Raw genomic sequence first — 19,277 nt, 5'->3', positions numbered from 1 at the left:
AGGGGTAGGGGGAGTAGCTTTGAGCCGAAGAGCTCAAGGACAGCACCCAGGCCCAGAGTTCAAGTCCCATGACCGACAAAAAAATCATCTGAAATTTCAAACTGGAAACTGAAAATGCCAAAATGAACCTTAAACACCATAGGCCATGTAAGTACAACATCTCTCATTTCCCTTCAGGTACAGCTTATAAAACTTGGGAGACACACACAGTAAAAGAAAAGAAAAATGTATTTCAGAGGAAGTCAAATTATACCACGTAGGATATACACTCGGTAGAATTCATTTACATTAAAAGGGTATAGCTGAGTCCGTTTTGGTACCGAGGATCAAGGCAAATGCATATATGAATGTACTTATATACACCCATGTTTCCTGTATACCCTTCTGAGGAGCTTATTGACACATTGTACATCATTCTACCAAGCAGCACTACAGATGAGTTGTCTTTGCAAGTCTCTTTTCTCTTATGATTTTTTCCCCCACTGGAATATTACAAGATCACAACAGAGATAGCCATGTTTATTCAATGGTGTGGAATGCTTTGGGCTTCTCTGAGACATAATCCAATGTTGACAAGTCTCTGCCCAAACTAGTTTCAAACAAAGGTTAGCATGGAAGAAGGCCCTGTTGACCACAGTGAGCTTTCAGGTCCCTTAACAGAATCTTTCTGGTTCTTGTTCTGTGCCATCCAGGGACCCCACTCACCTCACTGTTACTTCATTCCTTACTGACATTCCTCCACTTACATAATGCCATTCAGATCTACTGGGTCACAGACTCCGGATCATCGAGCATGTCTCCATCCTACACTGTGTAGGTTATTGTTCTGTTCTGTGGGTTCACATGGACAAAGAAGTAGTAATGGTGAAGAGGCTGGTGCTTCTTGGCCTCAAGCCTCCACATGGAACTCTTAAAGAAAGGAGAGGTAGGACCTTTGTATGATAGCCATGTTCCTTGCCTAGCTCAGATACATTTGAGGCAGAATTTAAAATACAATGCTTTCATGGCTGAGCTAGTAAAACTGAGTTTACTCATGGTTTTGTCACTAGCTAGTTATATTAAATCCAGACTAGTTATCCTATCTCAGCCATCTAGAATGTGGGATGGAGGAAAATGATGTGATCCATTCCACAGGTACTTTAGGAGCATAGATTATTGCTATATCTTTTGGTTTGCATTCATTGTCTGTCTGCATCAATTGTATGATCTGTAAAATCAGTGAAATCTTTCCTCTCCAGACCCGAAACCTGCATGGAGAGAACTGTGGTCAAGAGTGGGGATGGCTTGGGGTTTGATGACTGGGAGAGGCCAAAGAGTTAGATTCTATGTGCCCACTGGGATGAAGAGACAGAGACTCAATCACAGCATGTCAGATTAGAAACTTCAGGCTGCCTATTGCAATTTGCTGTGTTTGTAAAGGGTAGGGTGAAAGGCAAGTGACAGACTTCTCTAGCTGACTAGTTAAGAACACAGATATCAAACTTTAATAGACCTGAAGTCAGAGGTTCCATTTATTAGCTATATAAACTTAGAAGGTATATAATCCCCCCAAGCTCCAGTTCACTAATCTGAAAAATGAAAGTAACACTATTTTCCCTAACGTATTTCTGTGAGATCATGTATATTCAGTACTTGGCAAGTGTCTATGATACAGTTTATATTATGTTGCAGTTAGCAGTTGGCTATAAGCACTAGGAGAACTTGATTTCAGTTTATGGATTTCTCATGGAGGATGCCAAGCTTTGGAGTGGGAAACTGAGGGAATAACACTTGAGCATCCTCTGCCATCAGAAAGTTAGATTCCATCTAGGAATGGATTCTCAGTAGTGAGAGTATGAGGAGAACACAAGGTGAGATTCAGGCTTCAGAGTTGGGATTTTACTTAGGTAAATAAGACAGAGGGGGCAGACAGAATTCAGGGTCATTGTACTGGACCCTATGGGGAAAGGTGATTATAGGAAGAGTAGGAAGAATGGCTCATGAGTCCTGAGGCACTAGGCTAGGAGAATGTGTGTGTGTGTGGGGGTGTGTCTGTATTCAGGACTCCAGAGATGGAGCTGCTCTAGAAGAACACAACAATCAAGGCTTCACGATGATGAAGAATTTGAAGACTCCTGAAAAATGACAAAGAACTGCCAGGCACCAATGACTCACACTTGTAATTCCACTCAGGAGGCAAAGATCTGAGGATCATGGTTTGATGCCAGCCCTGGCCAGGAAGTATATGAGACTCATCAACAATGAATATCCAAAAATACAGATTTGGAGCTGTGTCTTCAATGGTACAGCTCTAGCCTTGAGCAACAAAGCTCAGGGACAGCGTCCTTGGCCCCAGAAACTTATTGTAAGATAGCATTAGTGTTCACAGAAGAAGGACAGACTATTGTCATCCTAGGAGAAAGAGCATCAATGATGTTGACCTATGATGTCAACCAAACATCTGCAAGGAAGCATCTGTTGAGGAGAGGATCCACTTATCAGAGAACAGTTATGGGAGTGACTCTACCCCCCCCCCAAACTACCTAAGAGGTGTTTCTTATAGGATAGTCTAAGGCCATTCCCCAGTCTTCATCTGGGTGAGGGATATCTGATCTTTATTTTTCCTCTGCACTGTCAGGACTGTGTAGTGGATGGATTAAACCACACTAGGCATTAACAACAACCTGTCTTACTTCCCACACATCATAAAAAGATAATTTTAATTTCCAACAAGTATAAACCTATTTCTTTGATAGAAGAGGAGATTGTGAGAAGGAGTTTTTTACTTTTCTCTCAGCCAGAAGGCTGTTATCAAATAGTTAACCCTCAGTTAGTCTTCTCAGAAGGTAGATATTGAAAAAAAAAATCAGAGCACAAAGCCAGTTCAGCAAAATGGTAGCCAGATCACCTCTTAACCAAACAGCTCGACCTGACTGTTCATGTCTGTGATTCCAATTACATGAGAAGGCTCAGGAACACTGTTGTTTGAGACTGTCCCTGGGTAAAAATGCAAGATTTTATCCCCACCCCCCAAAAAAACCCTAAAGGCCAAAAAATGATTAGGAATATTTAGCTAGAGAAAATGGGAATTGTAGAGGGGACTGTTGTGGTGGTAAATGTGAGTAGGGTTTAAAAAGTACATAAGCTGAACCTATGACCAGAAAGAGAACTGGAGTTTTACATCTGGAATGTAAGGAATTCTATGTAATGATGACAGCGTGTAGCCATGTATGCAAATTATTAAGGTAAACAATTTAACCAAAAATGGTCATAAAAGAAAACACACACATTCATTTGAGGGCAAAGTAGAACAAAAAGAAATCCACATGCCCGAGTGAAATCCAGTGAGTTTAATTATATTTTACTCAGTTATTCAAGACAGACTAAACTAATCTATATTAATTTAGTACTTGAAAATTAGTATATGTAAATACAAATATTTACAAGTAAAATATAGAGAGTTTTAGAATACAGACTTTTAGAATATTTAACTCTGGACACTGAGAAGTCATATGGCATTTTGACATTAATTCTCAAATATTTCAATCCTGATGTTAAGTAACATACTTTAAGGTACTGGCTCACTTAAAATTACTCCCACTACATTTGTTTGCTAAGTGCTTCTAACCTCAAGTATGCAAGTTAATGTTGTATGCTGCATGACATTGTATGTATGGGTTTCAGGCATGGTGACTGTAGGTGTGTGGACTTTCCAAACTCCCAAACTCCCAAACCTTCTTTACTCTTTAGGGATATCTTCGCTTATCTTCCTTTCCATTTGTATCTGGTAAGTTTTCCCCACCCTCAGACAGTATCTCAGGAAACTCCCATCCACATTCCACAGGAATGTGGCCATATCTACTCAGATATGGCCTTTGTTTCATAAATACCTTCCTTCTCCTCTCCCGTCCTTTTCTTTTTCCTTTCTTCCTTCCTTTCTTTCTTCCTGCCTGCCTCCCTGCCTTCTTGCCATCCTACCTTCCTTCTTTCCTTCCTTTCTCTTTCTTTCTTTTGTGTGTGCCTGTACCGGAGCTTAAATTCAGGGTTTGTGTGCTATCCAGGAGCTTTTGTCCCCAAACCTAGAACTCTACTACTTTGGGCCAGAGCTCCATTTCTGGCTTTTTGGTAGTTCATTGGACATAAGAATCCCAGAGCTTCAAAAACAGACTGGACTGGCTTGAAACTTCAGTCCTCAGATCTCATTTTCCCAAGTAGCTAGGATTTTAGGTGTGAGCCACAGGTGCATGGCTTTTTCCTTGAAGTAATTAAAAATCCTTAAGTAAGGAGAGAAATAGTAAGTGTATTGTCAGTGATGCGCTCAGTATGAGACAATAGAACTTTCAAAGTCAAATCCGATCCTCAAAAGCATCATGCTTTCACAGAACGTTTTAGAGGGATAGAAAGGGATTTCAGGCATTGTCTATGTCAACCTTTCCACTTCCAGCAAAAGTTGCAGAAGTAGGCAACACATTACTTCTTAGGTAATTCTTGTTTTATCATGTCTCACAACTTTAATAGGATTTTCCTACTCTTGTAAAAATTGAGAATACCATACGTATTCAGTGACATGTGTTATCAGATAAGGCTGAGAAATCCCTAAATGTCTTTGGATAGTGTGCACTTGGTTTTTCTCAGCTGGGTAACTTGTTTTTATTATCTTTATTATTGGTTGGTCATGGGGCTTCAACTCTGGGTCAGGACACTGTCCCTGTGCTCTTCCGTGCAAGGCGAACACTCTCCCACTTGAGCCATCGCACCACTTCTGGTTTTCTGGTGGTTAACTAGAGATAAAAATCTCATGGACCTTTGTGCTCCAGCTGACTTTGAACCCCTCAGATCTTAGCCTCCTGAGTAGCTAGGATTACAGGTATGAACCACTGGCTCTTGGCTTTTGCTTTCTTTTAATGAGATGAAATTTTTCCCCAAATAACTTCTGCCCAAGGACTCACTCTGTGATTTTCAACCTACAGATTTTTTTCTGCCCACCTTCCTTGGACCACATGTTAGTATTTTAAGATACTCTTCTCTGGGAGAATGTCCCATTTTTTTTCTTGCTATTTTACAGGACTTTGGAGGTAAAAATCTTTCTTTTCTACAAGTGTCTTATTTAATTATCATTTATGTACTTTATACCTCCAAAATTTGGAATTTACAAATGAGCACAATGCTTTGCATGTATTTCTGTCAAAGGATTCCAGAACAATATAACTTCTACTTTGAATATGCTCAAGGTTTATATTGACTTATGTAGCCTCTCTAAACTCATACTGACTGAGTCAATTAGAACTTTGATTTATTGAGTTTTATATAATTCCCTGGTAATTGTGATTCTTGATGCATATATCTAATAAAGGCTCACAAAGAACTTTGTGGTACTGTTGTTGTCATCTGAACTTGAAAAAGAAATATGTAGAGACTGTATGTTGGAAATGTAACTTACATTATATTTACATAAGCTGTGAGACTTCAACTGCTGAACATTATTGCGTATTCAATTTTATGGTTATTGAAGGTATAATTTGTTAAGTGTTTTATGTTTCTTAATTTTATGTTTTATTCTAAACCAATTATTATCATCTGAAGGAAAAATTTAAGCTTTGGAACCACCTTTAGTAAATTACCCTTGTAGATATCTCTTACATGAAATCATTCCTCTTCACTTCCCTGTTACAATCTTTTTATAACAACTTCTGTAAGTTTTTTTAGCCTTCTGACATTTTATTATGCAAAACCTTTTTATTCATCAAAAAAGTTTTTTTCTTAGCTAGCACTTTTTTTACCTCTTGCATCCTAGGTACACACAAGCAGCTTCCTATTTTTATTTAGTTTTCTGACTCTGTGCTTGTGGCTTTAGCACTTTTACAACTATTTTCTGTTCCTCAATCAGGAAAGTGAGTTTGATCCTGTCCTGAATTTTATTTGACACAAATGGAACCACCAAAGGCCATGTTGACCTGTTTTTGGTTTTGTTTTTGTCTTTTTTATGCCAGTTCTGGGGCTTGAACTCAAGGCCTGGGCACTGTGCTTGAGCTTATGCCAGGCTAGTGCTCTACCACTTGAGCCACAGCATCACCTCCAGCTTTTTCTATGTATGTCGTACCAAGGTCTTTATGCATGCTAGGCAAGCACTCTCCCTCTAGGCCAAACTCGCAGTCCCATGTTTTATTGTTTTGGAAAATCGCTTTAGCTCTCACATCATAAACCTCCTGGAGCCCACTGGGGCACACACCACATACAGCTTTTGGTGCTTCCCGACCTTTTTGGGGTAAAGGTAAACAATTATATGGCAAGGGGTTCAGGAGAGCCTGGTTTTGTTAGAGGCAGTATTGGAAAACCTATGGTGGTATGTCCATCACTGGACCATTTTGATGTCCCTTTCCTCAGATCAGAGAAGTGTTTCTAAGAACTCTCTATCATCCAACTGCTCTGATGGTAACTGGTAAAGGGAATCAACTTCTATAATCTTTTTTGTTTTGTTTGTTCATCATGGGGCTTGAACTCTAGGCCTGGGTGCTATCTCTGAGCTCTTCAGCTCTAGGCTACTGTCCTACCTCTGGGCCTGGGCATTGTCCCCGAGCTCTTCAGATGGAGGCTTCTGTCCTTCCCTGTTGAGCTACACCACCACTTCTCATTTTCTAGTCCTTAGTTGGAGATAGGATTCTCATGTTCTTTAGTGCATTGGCTGGCTTTGGACTGTGATCCTCAGATCTCAGCCTCGTGAGTAGCTAGGTATGAGCCACTGAACCCAGACTATAAGTTTTAATCAGTGTATAATATGTTTATATATGCACAAGTGTAACATACAAATATACATACAATAGATTTTACTTGTTTAGCCACTATTTCCTTGTCCTTCTAGTCACTGTCTTCTCAAGGTTTATCAGACTCTTCATATATAAAATTACAGGACAGTTCTACCTTGTGATGAATTCTATTCATGTGTGAATTGTTCTTTGCTTCTTTAATTTGATATCATCTTTATGACATGAGTATTAGTGTTTATAATGAAAAGTCATTTACTCTCATTTCTCTTTAGAGTTTTATTCTATGACATATCCTATGGTCTATATTCTGTATTCAATTCGCTCTATTCTGCATTCTGTGTTCCCTATCCTATATTCTGCATTCTGTAGTCCCCATCCATATGCTGTATTTTTTTTATATTCTACCTTCTTCTATGTTCTTTATTTTACATTCTATATACTATGCCACAGCTGTTCATAGTGAATGGACCTCTCAATAGTTCTAACCTTTGGACAGTATGAGTAGTGTGTTCTAGACATGCAAAACAGGTCTTGTCATGATTCTCTGTATATGCTTCAGTTGGAACTGCAAGCAGGGTGGAACTGTTGGGTAACAGAATGCCTATATGTTACTACTGCTTGCGCTTTTCTTTTTATCCCAGACATGTTCTGTCTGGAACTTCATAGAAAGGGAATTACAGGTGCGTGTCTGTGGCTCACTGCAGTGATTCTAGCTATTCGGAAGGCTGAGATCTGAAGGCCTCAGTTTGAAGGTAGCCCTGGCAAACAAGTCTGTGAGACTCTTATCTTCAATTAGCCATCAAGAAAAAAAAAAAACAGAAGTGCTGCAGTGGCTCAAAGTGGTAGAGAGCTAGCAAAAAGCTCCAGAAAGTGCCCCCGTTCTGAGTTCCAATCCTCCAACAAAAAATTAACTTAATATGCAAAACAATTTTAATGTTAAATAAGGCCATTTGTATGCCACATTTTCTTGTGTCTGATTTCCTCTGAATATGTCTTTGAAATTAATTCAAGTTTTTCCTTAGTATTTTAATGCCCAAGGATTTAGTTTCTTATCCTACACAATGAAATGGTTGGGCTAAATGAGCTCTGAAGACTTTTTAGATTCTGAGAGTCAATGACAAAGCTTTTTCCACTGTTTTGCAAGAATTTAAAAGCAGGACTTCTGACCTGAATCAGTTGCTAGGATACCATAACAATGCTGGGAATGACAATTTTGAACGTGTAATCCAGTGAGAGCTCTGATGTTGCATGTCTGGTCAGGGAACATTTTCCGCACCTGTTATGTAAGGTCAGAAGCAGTGTTCTAACTCATACGGTGCCCTCACCGACACCTGAGCTCTCCCACATGCAGCATTCTTCCTGTGTGACTTAGTTGAATTGCCCACATTGCAATTAAACATCATTGATAAACAGGATTAAAATAAAACTCCATGTAAAACTCCTGTCTAGCTTTGTTAGTTTATTGATGTGGGTATTGTTGAGGAATAATCTATGGGATCAGACCAACTGGTATTCAAATCAAGGCCCTTCGATTTTATTTGTAGACCTTGATGAACTGCTTAAACATGCGGTCCACGTTTCCTCCTCTGGAATGGCAGTAATGATGGTTATGTCACAGGTTGTTAAGAGGGACTGAGGGAGATGAAGCGTTCAAGCACTCACATTTCCTGGAAAATGGGGAGTGCTCAGTCAAGTTCTGCTCTGTGGTGTGTCATCCTGGGCTTTTGGGGCTTTGGTTTCTCACTGAAGTTTCATTTCTATGCCAGGCCAGTTTGTTCCCATTTGCTTGGCCGAAGGTGGGTGTACACAATGTGTGGTGAACAGCTCTGGGAACATTAGTGAGTCCTAAGAAGAGGGAAATTTTCGATGAAGAATGGAGTGGATCAGTTCATTGAGCAGAATGAGTAATGGCCTGAGTATGGAAAACCCTGAGTTGTAACAACTCGTTGAGTCACATATCACTTTGATTTTGAATGTGACAATGTCTTTGGGGGAAAAAAAACTGACATAGGCTAATGGTTTAGACTCTGTGCTCTTCATTCAGTTCTTAAAACTCTTCCAAAATAGACTTTCTCACAAGGTAAGACAATCTAGGATAAAAGCTAAGAAAATAAATTTAAATCAGATGAATTGGACTTGAGTCTTGATTCCTGATGTTTCCATCAATAATTTGAATAAAATGTCTCAGATAAGGTAGTGCATTGCTTTTCTTCCTAGCTTCCTGCTCTGTAAAATAGGCTGCAATGGAGATGGTTAAAATTAAGAATAGTTTTTGTTGAAGTGCTGGACACAGTTAAATCAATGGTTGAGCATATTAAAATGAAATAGGAAAGTTGAGCAACTGACACAGATTCTAAAGATACAGCAGGGCCTATTGCTCTGTAGACATTATAATTTATGAAGAGATGGCTGGGAATGTTACATGAGGAGATTTGTGGGAAAATCAGAATATTCAGTAGTCAAGTAATGAGTTAACTATTTTTATAAAACCGTGGAAGGATAAAGTTACAATTACATCTGTGTAATGGAGTAATCTAAATTTTTCTTGAAATAGAGAAAATCAAGTAGAAATTCTAAGTCAGACAATAAAATAACAATAAAATGAGACTGATCAAACTATAATCCTCACAAAATATATTACCATGAGGTCAAACAAAATGTATGTTCATGAACATACAGTTCTCTCTAAGGTGTGGTCCTTGCTTTGGAGATCTTATATTTTACGCAGGAAGACATTGTAAAGTAGGAAGCATGTTAATAAAAGGAAGATTTGACCCCAACACATGAACATAATCATGTATCTGAAGGCACTGGGCTTGAGGAAATAGTAGAAGCCTGAACTTGTGGTAAAGAAATGTCTCTCATAAACCCAAGGTTTAGTTTGAGCTATGTTAATGAGAAGGAACCCACCTTTCTTAATCTAGGGAGGGAATGTCCCAGACAGGAGTGCCTGGTACACAGTGCTGAAGTGAGATGATCTGGGTGTGTTGGAGAATCAAGAAGAGGGCTGATGGTACTGCGATACCACAAGTGAGAGTTGTCAACAACAGTGCACATTGATATTGCTATGACTTGTGGGTCACAGCCCGGGGTTTGTACATAATTCTGTGTGTGAGGGTTGAAGGGGAAATGGTGAGAGGGGTCTTAGAATGTGATTCATTTGTTCTAAATTATAGTTACAACGGAGTGGCCACCTGGTGAAAATGGGCCTCGCGTCCAAATTGGAGTAAGAAAGCTGGTAAGTTTCAGAAGTAAGCATCGTGAGACGCACATTGGTGCAGTGTTTGGTTACGTGGAGAGACCCACAGAATGGAGCAGAGGAAGGATAAAAGGATTTATTATAAGATTTGATAGAATAAAATAAAGAATCTTAAGATATTGGATGGCACTGGAGACCCTTGCAAGGCTAACTACAGTGATGAGAATTTAGAACTGGACAACTTTTAGATGGATTCAAGTTCAATATCCGCATCAGACATAGTCTATGGGTAGCTTTGCCACTTTTCTTTTGTTGTACGTTTAAATTGCTGTAATATTTTATGGACTACATTACAATTATGAAGCTTGTATATTCAGGACAACATACCTAGTTTATTATGTCATTGGCAAAAGAAGGATCAAAGATCTGCTATTTATTACTTTATATTTATTTTTTATTTTAAATATGACCTCTATTGACAAGCAATTATCAAGGCAATTGACCCCAAAAGAAATTACTCAAAAGGAAATAAATATATAATATATATTATATATATAAAGAGAGAGACAGCAAGTGTCTGAAAAATATATTCAACAGCACTATTACAGAAATGAAAATAAAAATAAAAATGAGATATCATCTCACTCCAGTTAGAATGATTGCTAGCAAAATGACAAAATAAGAAACTAAAAAGCAAAAACAAATTCTGGTTATATAAGAAAAAGGGAGCACTCATACTATGCTGGCGGAAATGCAAATTAGTACAGCTCTAATGAAGGTAATTTGAGACAAGAAAGGGTAACAGAATGGATAAAAAAATCAGGAAAATTACTGCCAGAATCTCCACTTCTAACTCATTATGGTCTTCCATATCCAGCTGGTAAATGCTTCATTAAGATCAAACAGCAACATAATATTGTGTATATGTAGTTCCAGCTATCAAACACCTCATTAGCTAGAGGAAAATGCATAGTAGCTGAGTAAGTCAACATTTATGAAGTTAGGACTCTGCTGAAGTATTGAAAGAGAGAAAGTTTCTCTTTGCTACTCTACTAGAGTAGTCAGGGAAACCATCTTCCTTATTACCATGATCATTACCAACCAAGTGAGAGTTGGGTGGGCCAGGCCCTTGTAGTTAAGAGTACTGGAGGAAAAGCAGCTATCTTCTTAATTCTACCACTTCATTAGACACAGTACTTTGTTAAGTGACTTACATAAGATCTCCTAAGTTTGAAGCTACAGAGTGGCTTCGAAAAGGTTGCACCTGACTTTAAAATCTCTGCTCATTAGTGACAAATGGAGAAATGAGGACACCATTTTTAAGGCTGGGTGGTGTCAAGGGTAAGGACTCACATACCTTTATATTTGCAGATGTTCCCACGGGTAAGAAATCAACCCATTGGATGGAGAAAGAAGTAGTATCTTCTTGGCTGGGAGAAGTCATTGGAGAATATTTATAAAAAGACTTTATAAAGTCATAGTAGCTTTTGTGAAGGAACTAACCACAAGTTATTGTTTATGGAATCATATTGAATGCTGACAGTTTTTAACTCTGAAGTAGTGCAGTAACTGTCAGGAATTTTAATTTACTTATGCTCCCTTGCTTAATGAATGGATGGTTCAGGAGAAGATCCTAGTTTGTCTGCTTTTAAAGCTCATTTTTCTGTGTTGTTGCTTGTCAAGATAGATTAGCCACTTTCATCTGAATGTGGTGAATTCCACAGTCAGACACAGAAGAAACAGCCAGCATCAGTTACAGGACACACAGAAGCTTTCTTAGAAAGCCATTGGTTTTGTAGTTGACCTATGCTTGGTCCTGTTCCTTGGAAAAGACACAAATATCCTTTCTAAAATTCTCCAAGTTTCCTAGATTATGTGGAGAAGCTTAAACCCATGTTTGTAGGTTGTGTTTGATATTACTGTGTTACATGGAAAAGCATGTGTTATGTATTTGGGGAGGAAAATGTATCAAAATAGAAACATGTTGAAAGTTCTCTTTAAATTTTAAAAGAAAGTAAGGATTAATGGATTTGTTGATAATATTTGCTCTTAGAGGGAATAAATAGTTTATTACTGAAGGGCACTTTAATATATTGAAGTCATCTGTTTCTCCATATACTTTTATGTAAAATGTAAGTACCAAGATACATTCTTTAATATTCAGTGTATAGGATATGTAAAGAGAAACAGCTTATGATGAAAAAAGTTCTCTTGAGTTGAGTGATAGACTATATTTAAATATGATGAGAAAATTGGAAAATGCTTAGATGCATACATAAGAGGGGAGAGATATATAGCTTTAGAATTGGATTATATGTGTTTTAGCCCAGACTATGACATTTCCTGGAGGCTTTATCTTGAAATTGAATTCTTTTGGAGCTACCTTTAATTATGAAATAAGTCATTTACTTGCCAGTGATGGGAATGTATAAATACTTAAAATGTCTTATATTTTGGGGGGCCAAAATTACTAATAGAGACTTTTCTTCCTAGACAAAGCACAATCTTCAACACATATCCAGTATTAAACTTTTAATGGCAAATATTAGGAAGACAAAAATGAAATTTCTATCTCATATAATCACTGTCCAGGTTTTGCTATTACTGTGGTTAAAAAATGCATGTCACTGAGTTTTCCCTGTTTAATACACAAGTAAAAAATTAAATAACAATTTATAATTTAACCAGCATAATTATGTGTCATATGATCTCTCTTTCTCCCCCCTCTCTCTGTCACACACACACACACACACACACACACACACACACGCACACGCACAAGATGTATGGGTATGCTAAAAAGGAAGAAGTGATCCTGTAACCGAAAAGAACAGAGATATTCATTCTAATTGATTGGAACTCTTTTTTTTCTTTTTTCTTTTTCTTTCTTTTTTTTTTTTGGTCAGCTTTGAGGCTTGAACTCAGGGCCTTGATGCTTTCCCTGAGCCTCTTTTGTACTCAAAGCTAGTAACTCTACCTTTTGAGGCAGTGCCACCTAAGGTTTTAGGCTAGTTCAGTGGAGGCACGAGCCTCATTGGCTGTGTTCCTGTCTGGGCTGGATTTAAACCAGGATCCTCAGATCTCAGCCTCCTGGGTAGTTAGGATTACAGACCTGAGACCAATGCTCAGATGATGGAGCTCCTTTTGTACTTTGATTTTTTTTTTTTGCCAGTCCTAGGCTTGAGCTCAGGGCTTGAGCACTGTCCTTGGACTTTCTCAAGGCTAGAGCTCTACCACTTGAGCCTCAGCCCCACTTCTGGCTTTTTTCTATGTATGTGGGACTGGGGAATTGAACCAAAGTCTTCATGCATGCTAGGCAAGCACTCTACCACTAGGCCAAACTCCCAGACCCTGTACTTTGATTTTTAACATGGTAAATAGATCCTTTGATTGCTACAATGTTCTCATATTGTAATCTCCAAATAATGTAGTTGATCCACTTTACTCCTTCATTTCGTAGTTACAGACAGAAGCTAGGATTCAGAAAGGGCAGTTTAACTAGATTCTATCTTTTACTAAATAATAAAGTCCATATTAATTGTAAACATAAATGGCTTCTGTTTTAATGAACCTTCTCCCTTCCCCTCCATTTCTGTAGTTCTTAAGTTCTTTGGACGACTGCTGATTAGATTTTAAAAAGGAATTAGTTGATTTGACTGCTTCAAGTACTTGTTAGAACAAGATTGGAAATAATTAGTGGATGAGTATAGACATTTGTACCATGAACTTAAATTGATTTATTAAATTTAAGGAAATTTTACAGTATGACTCTTACTCTGGGTTTGCTTTATAATTTGACATTGGAGATTTTGATGATTATTGAGATCAGTTTTGTTTAATTCTTTTTTTTTTTTTTGCCAGTCCTGGAGCTTGAACTCAGGGCCTGAGCACTGTCCTTCAGCTTTCTTAAGGCTAGCATTCTATCACCTGAGCCACAGCACCATTTCCAGAGTTTTCTATGTTTGTGGTACCAAGAAATCAAACCTGGGTCTTCGTGCATGTTAGGAAAGCACTCTACCACTAGGCCAAACTCCCGGAGCCAGTTTTGTTTAATTCTTAAGACCAGGAAAAGTGAGATCTGGGAGAAAAGTGGAAGAGAACCATAACTGACTAAACTTTTTAAATTCCCAATTATTCGGAATTATTGTCACATTTAATGGAAACAACTTTATTATTCTACCTTCAGCTAAAGTTTATGTGCATAGTTGCCGCAGAAGACAGCCCTGTAGCCTGTGCCATTTTCTCCACAGCAGAGCTTTGGATGGTCTCCGTATTTGGAGACATCTTTGATTTCTTCTTCTGCAGCAGGGGCCAACATTACATTTTATATCTATCTCACATGAGTACATGTAAAAGAATCTGCTTGTTAAATATTGGATAAAAATATGATAATTTACGCCTAGAGTTTGGCCTAGTGATAAAAGTGCTTGCCTAGCATGCACAAAGACCTGGGTTCTATTCCTTGGTACCACATACATAGAAAAAAAAAGCCAGAAGTGCTTCTGTGGCTCAAGTGGACGAGCTCTAGCCTTGAGGAAGTCCAACGACAGTGCTTAGGCCCTGAGCTCAAACCAGGACTGGCAAAAAAAAAATGATAATTTGGAGAAACAGCGTCCTATCATTTTCAGATCTGTGGGACCACAGGTGTCTGGAACTTTACAGTTCCCAACGAAGACCCATGACACAGCCTTGAGGGCACATGTCTCTATGTTTGAAGCCTTTCTGTGCCACTCATTAGCTTTGTGATTTTAAGTAATGAAATGTCTCCCTTTGAGCCTCATTTGCTAATATTTAAGATGGGAACTATAACAATTCATAGGCTTATTGTTAACCTCAAAACTGATGACAAGTGCAAAATTGTATTACTTAGTTTTCTATATGCCATGGAGAAGAGGTTTGACCCATATACCACTTCCAGGAATGGGGATGTGTCCTGAATTTGCATGTGACAATGACAAGAAGACCAATGGATGAGGTGTGGGTCAATGTAACACCTATTCCCAGAGGAGCAATTATTTAGACATCAAAGGAGGCCATTCCGTTATGCTACAATATGAATGAGATGTGAGAATGTTATGTTAAGGAGAATATAGTTACCTGAGATATATAAAGCAGTCAAATTCATAGAAAAGAATATAGAAGGGGAAGTTGCTGTTCACTGAGAATAAAGTTGGAGTCATACAAAGTGAAAAAGTTCTAGAAGTCTGCTACACAGTAGTGTGTTTATAGCTGACACTACTATAATACATATTTAAACTTTGTTAAGTGAGTAAATCTCAAATACCAGAAGTACAAACATAGAAGACAATTCCTGAAGTAATTCTTGAAAGATTTTTATTGAAAACGAAAAGCAGCTCAATGTTCCAATAAGCAGGTTGAGACTTCTTAAAGACCATTGTCAAATATTTCTAAATGTTTTGATATTTCAGAAGGTAGAATTATTGCATTGTCTTGAATCAAGAACCCAGACACGTGGCTGCTATATACAAGTTCTAGGTTTAATAATTTTTCAGTTTTGAGCTCCACATTTTTATATTTTTATCAGCAAAATCATAATAGCTCAAAGCCCCAGCTTTGTCTATGGAAAATGGGATTTTCTTTACCTTTCTCAGTATTCTTCTGACTTCAACAAACGATATGATTTGTAGTTCATTTTCCCATTGGCCTGCTGCACTCCTGGTGGAAATGTAAAGTAGTTCAGCCACTCTGGAAGGCAGTTTGGAGCTTTCTTAAAGAACTGAAAATAGACCTCCCCTATGATCTTGCCATACCACTCCTGGGCATCTATTCTGAACCTCATAACCCAAGATATGATAAGGACACCTGCTCAGCTATGTTCATCTCTGCACTATTCACAATAGCCAGGTGATAGAAACAATCCAGATACCCTACTGCAGTTGAATGGAATGGATACAAAATCTGTGATATATATATATATATATATAGAGAGAGAGAGAGAGAGAGACAGAGAGAGAGAGAGAGAGAGACAGAGAGAGAGACAGAGACAGAGACAGAGACAGAGAGAGAGAGAGAGAGACAGACAGACAGAGACAGAGACACAGAGAGAGAGAGAGAGAGAGAGAGAGAGAGAGAGAGAGAGAGAGAGAGAGAGAGAGAGAGAGAGAGAGAGAGAAGAGAGAATGGAATTCTACATAGCCACCAAACAAGATAAAATAATGATATTCGCTGGGAAGTGGATGAAATTAGAGTAAATCATGTTGAGTGGGATAAGTTAAGACCAAAGGAACAAAAGGCACATGGTATCCTTAAAATTTGGATATTAGATTCAAACAGTACAAGAGTAAAGACTCAATAGTTGGGTACCCAATGTTATGGACATGATCTTGGAGATTTAAAAATAAGTACATAGACATAAAAATCTATGATGGGCTGTATACTCTATAGACATAATATTTTATTGCATATAATAATTTGTATCTATGATATGCAAAGGCTCAGCTTAATTTTAATTATGTTCTAAAATCAAAGTACTAGTGATTGTATATAGAAATTCCCTTCTTGAATACTTTTTGTTAAACATGACATTTGAAATATCACGTAAAAATCAATGTTAATAAATTCTTTAAAGATTCTCTTCGGATTCCCCTTCTCAAATTCGGACTGTGGAAGTGATATCTACCATCCTTATCAAGCAGAAACCTCTGTTGGTTTATCAAGCAGAAATCCTCAGACTCTGGACTGTGAGTGCATGGTAGCAATGCTTGTTCTTGCTCAAAGCAGCACCTGCATCTTCCTCCTCAAGAAATCAGGAGGAGTAATTTCTTGTAGCCATGTCAGGCATCGGGAAGATAAAAGTGTCATTGCTGTCATTACACAAAATTGAAGGTCATTTGATTTATTACTTTTCTTTTTCCTTCCACTTCTGGACCCTTGAAGTTACTAGGTAGATTATTTAATCACTTAAGCTATGCCTCCAGACCATCTTGATTTTATTATTTTTCAAACAGGGTCTCCCTTTTTGACTGTCCTGCATCTAGGCTTATCCTGTCATTTAGACTTGCTGTATGGTTAGAGTGACAGGTGTGTATCCGTTTGCTCATCTCGTTTTTATTGTTTTTGAGGTAGGAGTCTTGTGATCATTTTGCCCATGCTGGCCTTGAATCATATTTCTACTGGTCTCTAGTCTCCATGAAGCTAGGATTATAGATATGAGCCAACATATTTGGGTTCTTTTCTTTTTTGTTGTTAGTATATTTTAATTATGAAAAGGGATTTACTGTGATATACCCATATATGAATGTTATGTGCTTTGGTCAAATTTTCTGCATAATATAAATGAGGAATGCTTGTCCTGAGAAGAAATGAGATTGGTCATAGACCAGATGACTTGAAGGTATAAACCAAGCTTCTAATTTATGTCTCAAGATTTCTACTTTCAGTGTTTTTTCTTCTATCTAGCATATAGAAGTGAATTATTGGCCTTGTAATTACCATTGTTAAGGAAAACTAGCTTGTACTAAACACCCTTTCTTAGTACTAGTCTGTTGTATTACATTTTTCATAGTAACTTTATTATTGATCCCATTGTATAGCTGAATGGAAAGAGATATGAATGGATTGTCATGTAGTACTGACTAGTAAAAAACATAGGGTTGCAATATTTTTATCCTTTTTGGTGCCGGGGATTGAATCCAAGGCATTATACCTAGTTATCAAGCATTTTACCTCAGAGTTTCATATCCAGCCTCTGTCAAACAACTCTTATTATTTTTATTCAATTTTTTCAAAATACAAAAATTAGTTCATTTACAGTAAAATTGTTTATGCAGATAAATTTTAAGTATTCCCTTTAGCTTCTAATCATGATATGTTATGTTAATTATAGAAAATTAAAAACTATTTTCTGATCACATTATTTAATAAGCTTTACCAAATTAGTCTTTAGTTTGACACACCAAAATTTGGCCACTTCAACAAATACTCACAGGGGAATTGTTCATCAGAAGAATGTAAAAAAGTCCCATGTCAATTTTTTTTCAAAAAACTTTAGTATTAGAATGTCCAAGTATATAAAATAAAATAGATAAAGATCAGATATATTATCTGGACATTGTGTCCTTCACATTTGGGACACAAATTATATTTTTTCATACTTACCATTATTTCCATCCTTTTTTGTTAAAATCAAATCAAAGTTGAAGTGTGCTAAAATACCCTTCCCTTTAGCTTTGCCTATGTATTATGACTTACATAGCTCCCACAAGGACCTCACAGTCTACTTCGATAGCTGTTTTAAATTTCATGTCTCCCACGAACCTCTTTCTTCCTCTTTTTGGTGATTGATTAGTACCCGGACTTGATATCGAATGGTGTTCTCACTTGATATTCAATATGTGCATCAGTTAGTTAACTTTGGATATCTGTAACTTTCCATTTGAAGTACAGTCACACTGAAAATACTCCTTATCTATTGAAATAGACTATGAGGTCCTTGTGGGTGTGGTTTTAGCTGATTTCATCTTTAGTAACTTCCACAGAACTGTGACACTGATGTGCGGTAATGTCTGGATGATTGAATAAGCAGTTTTTAGAAATGAAATAAGAAGATGACTTTTAAAATGAAGAGAGAGGCAGCAGTGGTCAATAGAAAAAGACACAAGTTTTGAGCAATTAAGGAATAGTCAGGTGATACAGATGCCATACACCTCAGAAGATGGACAAAGAGGATCCAGGGACAAAGCAAGAGGCAAGTGTTCACAATTGGCATCATTGTGATCAACTGGTTTTTGGCTTTTCCACTTGTAATCACTAAATGAATAATCAATAAATATGCACATATTTCTTTGCATATATCCACTATGCCAGAAACTAATTATCTATTATAAGGGATATTTTAAAATTATCTCTTTACATTTATGATAAAAGAGAGGCCTGTTCTTACTCCCACTTGTGGTAAACAAAACCATTTATATCTTCTTCTGATCATATTAAATATTTCAAACAAATTTTTATTATTAAAGGATTCAGTTAGACATAGTAAAGACAAAAACTGGTCTGGGGCATGGCTCAAGTAATATAGTTTGGGCCTAGTAAGTGCAAGAGTCAAAGTTTAAAGGCCAGTACTACAAAAGAAAGGGAGGAAAGGAGGAAGGAAGGAAGGGAAGGAGGGAAGAAGAAAGGAAGGAAAGAACGAAGGATGGAAGGAAGGAAGGAGAGAGAGAGAGATAATGAATTTTCACTGAATGTATTGTCTCAAAAATGTTCAAAACTCATGTTGGAAGAACGAACAAGAAAAGAGGAAGTCAGGAATGTTAACTTTGGAATACACATTTTAGACAGACCACGCTTTTAAGAATGAAGTTAGAAATATAAAA

The 19,277-nt window shown here is 37.5% G+C and overlaps 1 pseudogene; it reads right to left on the bottom strand.

Moving 5' to 3' along the window:
* Positions 1–5,797: 5,797 nt before the first annotated feature.
* LOC150063918 (large ribosomal subunit protein eL34-like) lies at positions 5,798–6,343 on the bottom strand (annotated as a pseudogene).
* Between the last annotated feature and the right edge of the window lie 12,934 nt (positions 6,344–19,277).

Source organism: Megascapheus bottae, chromosome 4 (genome assembly GCF_031878675.1).
Source record: "Megascapheus bottae isolate mThoBot1 chromosome 4, mThoBot2.hap1, whole genome shotgun sequence".
NCBI lineage: Eukaryota > Metazoa > Chordata > Mammalia > Rodentia > Geomyidae > Megascapheus > Megascapheus bottae.
The sequence above is the reverse complement of the archived record's forward strand: the minus strand, read 5'-3'. Positions and strand labels throughout refer to the sequence as shown.